The sequence below is a fragment of the Dermacentor silvarum genome, chromosome 10 (assembly GCF_013339745.2).
Source record: "Dermacentor silvarum isolate Dsil-2018 chromosome 10, BIME_Dsil_1.4, whole genome shotgun sequence".
NCBI classification, from domain to species: domain Eukaryota; kingdom Metazoa; phylum Arthropoda; class Arachnida; order Ixodida; family Ixodidae; genus Dermacentor; species Dermacentor silvarum.
The window spans coordinates 93,915,220-93,929,078 of record NC_051163.1 but is presented as its reverse complement, the minus strand read 5'-3'; the positions used below and the strand labels follow the sequence as shown (position 1 = coordinate 93,929,078).

Below are 13,859 nucleotides of genomic sequence, written 5' to 3'. Positions count from 1 at the left end.
CGTACTCAAGCGAATTACGGCGAAAGCTGCTGTGGTGTTTGAAGCACCTTGTTACAACTACAGCCGCAAATTTCCCACGCGACTACTTGATTGCAAAGCAAGCTTCGAAATTTGTCGCAGTAGATGCGCGCTATCCGTTTACATTCACGCGTCCTTTCGTCTCTTCTTCACGATTCCTGTGTGTGTAGGATAGTATGAGATTAGGATCTTGAAAGACGCTAAATTTGTGGTTACGTTTTGTATGTAATACACGGATAAGAAGAAAGTATTCGTAGTCCTCGCGTAATGCGGGAAACGAAAGACCTCCGGGGATTTGCAATTTACTATCGCATGACATACTTATGCGGTATAAAAGACATATAAACTCTATTGACCTAACAAGAAGACGATGACCAAAGAAAGTACGTGGTAGGCTATTGTGGGAGCATTCACGCTTTTAACATTTTACAGAACAAGACCTTCAGCGGCAGCGCTGAAACCGGTTCTGCACGCGTCAGTGGGCCACAGTTTATAAGCAGCATCACTTAAAAGAAGCGCGCGCATGTATCTGTTAGAATCAGCTGCCAAGAGTGGCGAAAGTAAGAGCCGGTAATCCTACCCCCGCATGTCATCCTGCCGGGTTTTCCACTCCAAAAGCACTCTTTCACCCGCGCAATAGAGTACACGATCACCACATGCCACCAAGCACTTACTTAGTCCGACGAGTGGTCAAGCGGCGCTGCCACCTCGACGTATGCAGAGCCAATCAACTTGTAACAGCATTTGCCTTGAACAAAATCCTTTATGCCGTACCATACTGCAGACTTACGCAGATACAAATGCATCGCATTCAATCGGCTTTAAACAGTCTCCATAAAGCTTCCCTACATCTTCCGACACAGGAATCCACAGCCAAACCATACGCAACAGGCCAATTTCTTCCCCTCCACAGTGATCGACAACTTGACCGCGTATTCAGCTCTGCTCAGGGACATTGGCTAACGCAGCGGGCTGGCATCCAGCCTATTGAGTTTCCGCTGTACACCCCTCAACGACCCCCTCCCAGCAACCTCCACTGTGCCCTGTTACCTCTAAAATGACCCCAGATCTTCATGAGCGACGACGACAAGGGTGCGCTTACTTCCACGACCCTTTCCCAGCGCACACTGTCACATGGTACGTTGAGGCAGTGTATTACCAAACTCACGGCGCCACCGCTAGTGTCATAATCCCGGTGCACCTTGGCATTCCCATCCCTTGCACCGCTGGCCCCTTCTCACTTCCTACTTCTTCTCTATCCCTTGAATTGGCCGCGATCTTTCACAGGACACCCGAACTAACCATTCTCGCTCCCTCTCCTCGGCATCGCATTTGCTCGGACTCCATGGCTGCTATCCGGCCTCTTCGCGACAACAGACTTCCGACAATCTTTATGACGACTTTTCTGAACCTTTTCCTTCGACCGGCTCTTGTGAAAGAAGCGAAAAACGAAGGAAATGCAACAGGCCACCTTTCCTCGTGACTTGGCGCGTATGGGTGCGATCACGTCGCATTCTCACTCGTAGCGGAAAAGAAGGCGATTGTAGGACGGTTTTATTGATTCCGCATACAACATGCTTCCTCGCGTCCTCACAGGTCACCGCCAGCAGTGAGCGGGCAGGACGGGTTCATACTCTCGCTATCTGCGAGACAGAAGAAATTCGGTCGCGAGACGTAGCAATTAGGAGGCTCGTGAGAAGAATGTCACAACTGGGATAGGCCTAATGAGGGATCATTACCGCTCTTCGTAGACTCTGCTGCATCTAGATCGTCGTTCAGCCCTGTGAGAAACTGGCGGAGTATCGTAGTGGTAGTATCTCACGCTGTGAAGCGTCGCCATGTTACGCGAACAAGCGCAATCTCACGTCCTTGTCAGGTATACGTTATTCGTGCCGCGAAATACCACTGCATCTTTGTGTCGCGGTCAAGCTGCCTGAACACGTTAGCTTGGCACCTCAAGCTTCCACGGGCTCCTCTCTAATTTTCTGATGATGTAAGTTTGTTCATTTCAAAAGACGACCGAGTTTTACTGGACGACCGAGTTTTACTGGCCTGATGGCTACGGCTCCTAAATTTTTCGAATTCCTTATCGTACTTTTTGGTAATATTGGGATGAATGTCGCGTATATGCCGAATTACGCACAGTCTTGGAGTTGTAACGACTTCTATCCTCAAAGTTTTCCAGGAATGAAGAGCGAAAATCTCACGTTTTTTAAGGTATTTATAAGAAATCTGCCGTATTAGGCGTGAACAATTTTGCACTATTTATTTAGGTAACATCGGCTTCGAAACCAGACGTTCTGCATGAGAACCTACACCGAAGAAACACGTAGGATATGTATTTATAAAATGTGCTCTGATACGTCAAAGCATGGCCGCATACATCGTTTTCGTTTTTCTGAAGCTTGTCGATTTCTCAATTTTGTGGACACAGACATATTAAAATTTCTGCACGAAGGAAAATTCCATATTTTTATGTGTTATACCATGGTATACATGGACAACGCGTCGTGCAGTGGTGGTGGTTTGTCTGCCGAGGATTGCCTCCCACACTGCTTGCTGTCGGGCCAACTGAGCGTGGTGTGTTTTGCCCGTTGGCCGTGAGGTGGTGCGCCGTCGTCGTTTTCCATAAAGTCCCTAAAAAAACTAAAGTAGCGCCATTCGTGTCGCCCATGCAGGCTCCTCCTCTCCCGCGTGTCTTGCAGATTGTAAATGGAGCCAGTTGAGGGGTGGCATGGCTGTTGGCTGAAAAGATGGGCTTGTTCAAATCTTTCCGCTAAACGGACTAGAGCGCTGCGGTCTAAAGCGATTCATTGGAAGAGTGTTCGAGAGATAAATACAGCAAGTATCATGCTTTGTAGACCAGTGAAATAATAAAAACGCTTGCACTGCAAAAAACATCACCTCAAGCAAGCAATACTCGATGCGAGAGCCGACCGTTTGCTTGCGGACGCGCTCGGCGCTGACGCTCTCGATGGCAGCGCCACTATCGCCGTGTAAACTCGGCGGCGCTAAGAATATGCAAGCATGACGCACTAGCTTTTCTGAAGGTAGTGAAGGCGCCATTTTGTCTGTCCACTGCGTTGTTTATTTTGGCACGCGATGCCGACCCGAAGAGCCGCGAAACGAGCGCGCGTTCCACAGACGAAACCGGCGTACCGTTCGCCGAGCGGCTGCCCGAGCGCGGCCGCGCGCCGCTTTCGCTTTCGCGTCCGTAGTTTCCTCCTGGACGCTGTAGGGGCGCTGCTGCAGCTACTGAGAGAGGAGGCAGAGGCGAAGGGGTGCGGTTGGCGCTACTTTATTTTTTTAGGGACTTTAGTTTTCCATCGGTGACCAACAAGAAGCGTGACGTCGTTCAAACCAACGTTACTAGACTAGCTTCAGTTGTAAAATTCAGCGGCTTTGCGCGGAACCGCCCACCCGCCCGCGTCTTCATGGTGCTGCCGTTGCACCCAGCTTCACTTCCCCACTAGCCGGCTACGCGAACTCGCCGGACGAAACACGCGGTGCAGCGTTGGTGTATTCTTTGGTTGGTTGTTGACGGCGTATTTAAGGAAGCATGTCATCCGCGAAGCTGTAGTCTTCACCACGTTTGTTAAGGATATTAGCAGACGACGCCGACGTGCTGCGTTCGTGACTGTAACAAGGGGCTATCGAACGATGTCGACAGTTCGGCGCGCCACTTCTTGTGTGCTCCCAGCAATGCGACACTTCCCTCGGCGTTCAACAGAGTGATTCCTCGTGCCGACCGGCAACTCGCTGCGAAATCCATGGTGTGTGATTTACACTTTCGAGGACATCTTAAAGTGTTTCTGCATATTATCAATGGACAGACGGTTGAGGTGCCACGAGACAAGTGGACACTTGCAGAGGGTGTGGTGCTGAAAGTCTTCCCCAACCTTCCCTCGTATTTGTTGAAACAACCGGGGAAAAAAATGCGAACGAAGAGAGATGTTTGGTGATCTTTTCTGGGCCATTTTAGAAGAGCTGTCAGAGAGTACGCCGAGTCGTGTTGGGTGCCCCTTGCGCTTTGAGGAACTGAGTGCATGCATCATTAAACTTTTTAACAACGGAGCTGTTTAAGCTTTTTGCTTCCCCGCGTAGTTTTCGCAAAACCTCGCCTAGCGATGACGTCACTGCGCACAGCTGTGCCTCGCATTACGTTGCGATAGCCAAACAATAGATAATAAATTATCTACCAATAAAAAATAAATTCCGGAAAATGCTTCGGATGACATGGTAGTGCTTAGTATACCCCAAATAAGTGGCCAATTCCTTGTGATGGCCAATCAATAGCGAATCGATAATCGATCAATAATCAAAAATTGTCGCAGTTTCACCCGAAAGGTGAAGTATCAATTGCGATAGCAAATTAGTAGAGAGCTATACGGAGTAAGGATAGTAGTTTTATCAGCTGTATAAACTTGGACATACAGCAGCACCAGCAACGCGCAGAACTGTTGTCGACGCCGTCGGCGTTTTATCCGCGTTCGCACCGAACGCGCGTGGCGTTGGTGACTGTTGCCGGTGCTTCTGGGGGCGGCTCGGAGGTTTTCGACGAGATCAGAATGGGACACTCGTCGAGCAGCGTCGGAAATCTTACCTACCTTCTCCCCTAGCAACGTTTTATTGCGATAGCAATTATATGGACACTCAAAAGCAGATTTCTGCCGTCGGCGTCGCCGTCGCCGTCGCCGTCGCCGTCGCCGTCGCCGTCGCCGTGAGGTTCCGTATGACGTCAATGGAGATGAAATCGTGGCCGCGCGCCGCCGAACGCTGTATGTGCGAGTGAAAGGGCGCGAGGGACGCGCTCTTTCACGGGGAGTGAACGCACGGCGGAGAACAAACGCGCGTTCTGCGCCGTGCTTCCTTAAGGGCTGCAGAAGTAGGCGTCTCTTTCCTCCTTTACAATCACCATATATGTAGAGCAAACGCGCCTTCTTCCGATGCGCGAGAGGCCGTGGGGGAGGGGGGGAAGGGGGAGGGAAGGGAGGCGACGTTTAGCTGCGGCACCAAGTGCCTATTTATATCAGAGGCTCCGGCAACAGTCACCAACGCCGCACGCATTTTGAGCGAACGCGGGCAAAATGCCGACGGCGTCGACAACAGTTCGGCGCGTTGCCGGTGCTGCTGCATGTCCAAGTTTATACAGCTGATAAAGCTAATATCATTACTCCGTATATCTCTCTACAAATTTGCTATCGCAATTGATGCTTCACCTTTCAGGTGAAACTGCGACAACTTTTTTATATAAATACGCATTTCGTGCCGCAGCTAAACGTCGCCTCCCCCCCTCCCTCCCGTCCCCCCAGGGCATTTCACGTCATGGAAGAAGTCGCGTTTGCTCTCTATATATGGTGATTGTAACGGAGGAAAGAGACGCAGCCCTTCAGGGAGCACGGCGCGGAACGCGCGTTTGCTCTCCGACGTGCGTTCGCTCCCCGTAAAAGCGCGCGTCCCTCGCGCCCTTTCACTCGCACATACAGCGTCCGGAGCGCGGCGACGATTTTGTCGCTGTTGACGTCATACAGAACCTCACGGCGACGGCGACGACGGCAGAAATGCGCTTTGGAGTGTCCATATAACTGCAATCGCAATATTAAATTCCAGAAAAGCATAACCCATAAGGCCAGGACCAGGTAGGTGCCGATGTGCTCCGCTGTTTCTTTAGCCTTGTGCCGCTTCTGCAAGCTACGGTAATTTTTATTTAGTCACGCGCATGCCTGCACGCATACCTTGCAGGAACCTTGCATAAAAATGCATTCTTAATCAAGGTTCCTGTAGCAGCGGCGGGGATCCAGTCTTGAATTAAAGGCAGCGAGGAAACGTGCCAAGCTGCTGTAGGTGGAGTTGGTTTCCACGTAGGCCTAAATCATTTGCCCAGACTATGTCCCTTTTGACAGTTTAAGTCTTAGCTATATATAGGGGCATACAGTTGTTTTTTAGTTGGTTTCCTTTAATAAAGCATTCATTGGTTGACAAGAAAGTTGTGCTGTTATTTTTGGGGATAACAAATTTGGGCTCGCTAGCTGGCGCATAACTGCTCCAGACCAAAATGTTAAGCAAGTAAAAGCAGCGAGAAAACGTGCCAATCTGCTGTAAGGGAAAAGTAAACTGCGTGAAAGGTTTAGGCGGCAGGAAAAACACGCGACACTTAAGAACGCAGCTTCAGCGCTTCGTCGTATACGTTTATTTCTATCGTGCTAAACTCCCTTCTTTCAGTATGAACCAACTAGCCCGATATATCTTATTGCCGTAGATGGATACCGCTTTCGCATGGTATCACTAGAACGCCAGCGAGCGTGAAACACGCGCAAGCTGCCCGTCCGCACTAGCGGCGAGGCGACGCGACAGCAGTGGAGAGCGATGGAATGGAGCCGCCATCTGGCGGCTGCCCAAGGAGCCGCAACAGCGGCCGGAAGCGCACGGGCGGAGAGTTTTACAACTGAATCTAGCCTAGTAACGTTGGTTGAAACGTGCTTAAAGCACAGAACACCCACACAAACTTAGAGAAGGGAAACTGTACCTTCCACAATGCAACGAAAGTAAGCGTAGCGGTGGCGTTGTGAACTAAAGTATGCGACCGAGAGATGGCGCTGGCAGAACCGAACCTAATATCATCATCATTACGTAGTGAGCAGTATGGCCGATACGGTAGCGGTTGGTAGGGCTGGTCGCGCTGCTCGCTCGCTGGTTTGGGGCGTTTTGTTACCGCTTTCGGGGAGGTATTCGTGTGTACTGTACTCTAACATGACTACAGATATCTTCATTATGTCGCCAGGTGACCGAGAGGCCTCAACTGGCAATAAATTACTTCAAACAAGTAAGCTCACATTGTTTATTGTCAATGGTGAATGAGGCAGTACATGATCACAATTTTCGTACAGCTCAGGTGGACTTAATGTTGTCCGTCACTGAGTTTACAACATACAGAAACACAGATAACCATCTATTTATTGGGACCCAAAGCTGAAATCGAGCGAAGTTTTCTCATCGTGTTCGGCGTGCCGTAAAGCAGGGAGAACGAAGGTTCAGACAGTGATATTTATGCCGAGCTGCCCTCGTACTTGTATTACGTACAGTGCTGCTTGACGTTTTATATTCTCTGCGTTCGACCATTTCCGATAGATTAAAGAAAGGAACACAAAAAATTACTCGGCAAAAATGTACTGTCAGCAAAATAAGCTCGAGCTGCAATGTCACATTGCTCTCATAACACATTGGCGAGAGGCACGAAGTGTAGGAAGGGGGCGTTATGCTAAATTTTACATCACATTTTCTACTCTTGATATTTTTCTGCTGCACTTTTAGTGTTCAGGTGCGGCAGCAAAAGCTTTGACACAAGTGGAGTACTCGTAGGGAAACCAAAGAGCGTTATGGAGACAGCAGTGCTTACAAGGACTTCTGGAAATATTGTGTGAATAAACAAGGACACTAAATCAACATATAAGCAAACCCAGTTAATGCTCACAGATCGTTGGAAAATGTAATTTGTGGTTTCATGTTGAAAAAGAATCTCGGTATAGGTATTCAAACACAGCAAAGAGGTTGGTTGCAAGGAGATCAACACTTCAGTTGAGTAACAGAGGTGACCAAGGGAAGCTTCAGCTTGAAGCCAATGTTTCACCAAGCAAACATATTTGTGAGGGCCGAGACGAAGACAAGTTCCCCCGCTGAGGTTTCCCTTGCTCGTTCAGTGTTGATTAGCTGAATGTTAAGCTGAACTTATTCTGCGAGTACATTTGAAAATATTTTTGGGAGCACACTGTGCGCAGGTTTTGTCACCTGCTGTTTGAAGAGACAGAAAATTTGCTTTTAGTGATTTCTCAAGTTTGTGAAGTGTGAAATAGGCTGGCCGGTTGTGTGAGCTTGCCTTTTCTAGCTATCTCTTAAGGTGCAGTACTAGCCTAGTTATTGATTTCATGCAAACTGTATATGAGCCTCTTGTAGTAAACAAATGTAAAATCATGCGCATTTCCAGATCTAATTCTAATCCTAGCACTTGCCATGCCAACGTTCCCTTAGATTTTGTCATGTCATATAAATAACTTGAATTGGACCAATAATACAGAGTACGTCATTAGCAGTGCTAATCACATGCCCGGGTACTTATGGTGCAACCTTTCCAAAGCACCGTCTACTTTAGAACTACAGCTTTACAAGACTAATTCGCTGGAAACTTGAATATGCATCTGCAATATGGGATCCCAGTCGTGTTAATGTTATTACTTCACTTGAACTAGTACAAAATAACTATACTTTTATTCCTAATTATAACCGTACCGCGAGTATAACTTCAATGTAAACTGGCCTAGCACTCATTCCACTAGCTAATCACCGCAAAGTCGGCCATCTTTTGCTATTTCATAAAATTTTCTATCACACCACACTTCATGACGACTTCATACTGCGGCCTCAGTGCATTTCAAACTGCGTCGATCATCGCAGTAAGGTAGGAATTGATTTATGGAACACGAAAGTCTTTCTTTCATGCCACGTACATCTCAGAAATGGAACCACCAAGTATCGTAGCCATCACAGATAACAAACTTTTTAACAAAACATTAGCTAACATTGTATAATCAGGAGAATCATTATGTTACAAGAACTCACTGCACTTGTTTTACTCTACTACTTTGTAACCACTCCCCTCTTTAATACCTGTGGCCCTGAGGGTACTTTAAGCAAAAAATAAAATGAGTTTCACTCATCATGAAGTGTCATTTCCTTAAATATACATTAAGTGCTTTTCATCATTTTAAAATTCTTTACATTTTCATGTAACAAATTATCGTTGTGAGGGAGCTTGTGATACTTCGTGGTACTAATGCCCGTCAAATTGATTTGCAAAGAGCAGATGACAGAGTTTGCGCATTAGCAAGTAGGAGCTTGCTACATTGTTTCTGTTCTGGTCATCATGGCTATAATGACTGCAAAAGAAACAAGTTGGGACTCAACATGTTACTTCTCCGATTGTCATAAAGCACCCTTAAAAGCAACTAAGCTTGTATGTCAAATTTCTCATTCCCGCTCAGTATGATACAGAACTGTAGACGGCTGTTTTCCTAATAGGGCTCACACCTCTCTATCTGGTAAACTTCCAAACATTTCATAGTGAGGCACGTAGTTCAAGAGGACCTGTTGTCATTGTGGTGACAGTTGAGCATGTTGTGGCTTAGCGTGGGCAGCTTGCAGACCAATAATCTCTCTTTTGTCCGTCTTCCTGAAAAGAGAAATGACAAAGCCATGACACACATGTAAGCAAAAAATGGTGAAACAAAAGTTAGTCCCATAAATGAAGAAAAATCACGGTTCTAGTTGAAGTGTTCAGAAACATACCCTGTGAGGATTCTGGCCGTTGATGTTACTTCCAGTGGAGACACGTTCACGGTTGACTTCTAGGTCCAGAGACAATAGAGTCCAAAGGGATGAGTCCAAATATGAGCAGCGTCTTGGAGGCTAGAGTCGAAAGAAGAAAGAGCCTCAATTACTATGCTGGAAGTGTGCGTGAGTTTGTGATTCATGTATGACAGAGAACAGTGCACGAAACGCTTCATGACAGAAAAACGCACAAACACACACACACAACACTGTTTTGAGTGTGCATTTCTTTCAATGGTGTCCTTGTGTGGGCTGTGCTTAGTCAAGTCTCGATTAGATGACAATTGTTTCTGCCAGATACTAGTAATAAACACAGTCATTTTATTATGTCTCAAATGCAGTTAATCTGACTGTATCACCGGAAGTACACTTGTCACTAATGTGCAGTGAATTTATCGCGGTGTATCATTTATGCAGAAACAGCCAAAACTTTATTATTTATGCTGTACTCGTGTTAGCAATTTTAGCAACTTGGCTAGTAGCAAGAGCCTCGTTTGAATTGCTTTGGAAGGGCAATAACTTTAGAATTATTACTATTTTCTACTTTTAAGAAATGACGACAGGAATCTGCTTTATCCGCCTCGCATGCAAAGAAATTCAAAGTTGAAAATGCGAAGCACTGCTTTTTTACTCACCGGCGCACAAGCCCAGGGGCTGCAAGGTTAATCCGCTTTCGTGGGTAGTCTTCAAGCAGACTGTGCTCGGTTCCAGCGTTGAATTTTCGTGCTGGCCAGCACTTTTTTTTTTCGAGCCGTGCATGCAGCCGCCAGTGAAACGCCGCAGCTGAGAAAGTTCACCGTCTTTAACCACGTTCGCTTGGTGGCAGCTATCGAATGTTGGACGCATAAACTGGCTGAGGTATTACTGATATCTAATTAAAATGAACCTGCGTGATGCTGCTCAAAGGAAACGACCACCCCGTTCGCAAATATAACCGCCGTACAATTTGAATCGATAAACGGCACGGACTGCAATCGATACCAGTGGGCTGGTGCTAATCACATGTCAGTGAGGCCTCAAAACCTTTATTCAAGTAACGAAGCACGGACTTTAATAACAGAAGTCCAATAAAACAATAGACTCCTTATTTTGTAAAAAAAATGACACTGTAATTGTGTTTCTCGGTTATTATATGTACATTAATAGCTCAAATATTGAGTCGTGTTGAGCGCCCCTAGCAGAAAAAATACAAACTAAAGTATTCGACCAAATTACAGTAGCTCCACTTGCGCGCTTATGCTGGAACGCGCCGCGGTTGATTTTTCGCCCTCTGTGGCCATTTGGTGAACTCGAGAGTTTCCGGGGCCTGCTTAAAGCACGTTCGCGTTGTGTTTTCGCGTGTGCCGTGGCGTCGGTAGGTGACGTGGTGGATGACGTTACTACCGCCAGGCTTCCGGCGTAATATCCTGTGCTCATTTTATTCTCAGTTGGTCGTCGTTCGGACGACTGTGCCGTGCGATTTTGGATTCGCTGCGCGACATCGCCGTTATTATCGGCCACGCCCCGCCGGTGGTGTTATTTTCTCCCTGCGTTGGGCGTTTGGTTGCTCGACCGAGAGGATTCCTGACATGGCACGCGACGGCAGCTTCTGCGGGCTTCCGGCTTTGGCGGCGATGGTGATCGTCCTCGGCTGTCTCTTCCGTGAGTGTTTATTTGTTGGACCGTCCTGTGGCGGCTGCGTTGTTTTAGCGAGCCTCCGAGACCCGTCTCACAGCGCGAACACGCCGCTCGATAAAAAAAGTTGCAGTGGCTTAGCTCGGCTATGCCAGGATATACGTAGCGTTAGCAAAGGTTCAGCTGATTATTCTTAGCTTTCCTGGTTGTCTAGATTGTCAAGGATTAGCTTGATTCTCATGCTTACTGTCATGCTTACTGTTGCTGCAGGGGTGGTCGGGCACGTCGCTCAGCCTCCTGGCGACGCCGCTTTGCTAGACGTTCGTCCCTTTGCTCCAGTGTCTCCGCAGCACGTTCAGCCTTCTTCTGTTCATTCCTCCTACGCTCAACCGCTAATTGCCAGGCAACTACTTCGGGATTCGATGAGTTAAGCTTCTCCCGTCTTCTGCGCTGTTGAGCAGCATTTGAGCGCTCCTTCTCCATGGCTATACCACACTGGGAAACGCCAGTCAGAAGCGCAGCGGCTCCAGCGCAGTGTCAGACGGCGACTGCACAGCGAGCGCGCGCCGGCGCCAGTGCGTCTACCACGGCTACGACGTCACTCCTCTGGAATGCGCAGACCGGCGGCGCCGCGGCGGTGAGTCGCGCGCGGCGGCGGCGGAGTGCGCGAGAGGTGGTGGTGGTGAAAACATTTATTTCGCTATAGAGCTAGGGACAGGAAGTATGCTTGGACTAGCCCGTAAGGGACTGGTCCTTACAAATACTGGGTGGAGGTCCCTAGTTCGGGACGCCAGTGGCGGTAGCCGCCGCCCGGGCGCGCCCAACTAAGGCTTGTTGAGCCTGTAAGTCGTGGCAGCCGAGCAGGGTCGCCTCCCAGTCTTCCCGGGTTGGGGATGGGGGGGATGGCCGGGTTGGAGGGGCAGGCCCACACCATGTGATAGGTGTCTGAAGACACCGCACCACAGTGTGGGCAGTTGCCACTAAAGGAGGGGTCAAAATGCTTTAGAACTGCCGGGCACAGGAAAGTATTCGTTAGAAGGCGGAGAAAGAGCCGCTCATCCTCCTTCCTAAGGCCTTTACAAGGGCGGGGGTAAAGGCGATGACTATCTTGATAGTATAATGTAATATCTTTAAAGGTATAGGCCGGATTAAAATCGGGTTCCTGATCGGGTGGGGAGGAGAAAACAGCCCGGTGAGAGAGTGCGCGGGCGGCTGCGTCTGCTGCCTCGTTTCCTGCTAACCCCTGATGAGCAGGGCACCATATAAGGTAACGGTGTGCGGGGTCCGTATCCCGTATGCAACTTTTGTAGATGTGATAGGCTAGAGACGGGGTACAGCCTTGTTCGACGTTCCGACAGGCCCCTCGTGAGTGGGTGATAATGTATTTTGAATCGGAATGTGAGGCCGCGAGAGCGATGGCGACTTCTTCCGCGTGTGTTGCATTGCGGGCTCTAAAGGTGAGGCCGTTAACTGTGTTGTTGTTGTGAACTACCGCCGCCGTGTACCATCCCCCGTGGTGAGGACCGGAGGCGTCCACGTAGTAGACACCTATTTTGTTGCCATAATGTCGGGCTAGAGCTTCCGCGCGCGCCAGGCGCCGGCGATTATGATCCTCATGTGACATGTTAGTTGGAACAGGTCGCACGGGGAGGGCGCGTCTCCACAGTTCTGGGATGCGAAACCTATCATCCATGGGAATGGTGTGTTGGATATGGAGTCGAGAAAGAAGGCGGCGACCTGACTCCGTTTGCGACAGGCGTGTGTATTGGTTTGTGAGGTGCGCTTCCTGGAGCTCCCTGAAAGTATTCACCACTCCAAGGGCCATAAGACGGCTGTTGGACGTGGTGACGGGGAGGTCCAGGGCACGCTTAACAATGTTGCGGAGGATGACCTCAAGGGCCTCCTCCTCTTGTTTCCGTAGGTGAAGGTAAGGAGTCGAATAGAGAATTCGACTGGTCACGAAGGCGTTTGCCAGCCGCAAGGCATCCTTACTTCGTAACCCCCCGCGTTTGTTGGAAACCCGGCGGACCATGCGGCCCACCTGGTCCCCCACCTTACGGAGTTTGGCCAATGTAGTATCTGGCCGTCTGTGTTTGTGGATGTAGAGTCCAAGTACCCGGATCTCTTCCGCTTCGTGTATGGGACCACTGTCAATAGACAGAGAGATTTTAGTTGTGCACTTCGGCGAGGGTCGGAGGTGCACAAATTCTGATTTTTGGGGGGAACATTGAAGACCGCAGTGGCGAGCAAAGTGGTCTACTATCGTCGCCGCTGTTTGCAGGCTGGTTTCAATGTCCGCTATGCTGCCGTGCGTGGCCCACAGAGTGATGTCATCGGCGTACAGGGCGTGCTGTACGCCGGCGACACCACCCAGCTGCGCCGGCAGGTGCATCATGGCCAGATTGAAAAGTAGTGGGGAAAGTACCGCGCCCTGGGGTGTTCCCCGCGTGCCGAGTAGGTAAGGACCGTGCTCTCTGTCTTGAATGCGGATGTAGGAATGTCGATCCGTGAGAAATTGGTGTATGTATCGGAATGTGTTGAGGCCACAGTCGGTCTGATTTAGGTGAGTGAGTATGATCTCGTGTGTTACGTTGTCGAATGCCCCCTTAAGATCCAAGGCGAGTACTGCTCGGTCATTATGGGGGCATTCGAGGGGGTCAAGGACTTCCCGATTGAGTTGCAGGAGGACATCCTGTGCGGATCTGTGTGGGCGAAATCCGAACATGGTGTCCGCAAACACATTTTTGTGTTCAAGATATGCAGTTAGCCGGTCCCGCACCATTGTCTCCATTAGTTTGCCCACACAGGAGGTGAGAGAGATGGGGCGGAGGTTATCTGTGTCAATT

General features: G+C 49.1%; 1 protein-coding gene across 22 annotated transcripts in view; it reads left to right on the top strand.

Annotated features, from left to right (window-relative positions):
- The window catches only part of LOC119466292 (cuticle collagen 2-like), a 1,179,781-nt gene that overhangs the window by 549,947 nt on the left and 615,975 nt on the right, over positions 1-13,859 (top strand). Inside the window, exon 1 of one of the 22 annotated variants that reach the window (XM_049656745.1) lies at positions 10,817-10,908. The exons of 20 other annotated variants lie outside the window; for them this stretch is intronic. The gene's annotated coding sequence lies outside the window, so the exon portion shown is untranslated. Of the gene's footprint in view, positions 1-10,816; positions 10,909-13,859 lie in introns of those variants that run through there. One more of the 22 variants, XM_049656732.1, reaches the window with a different exon arrangement.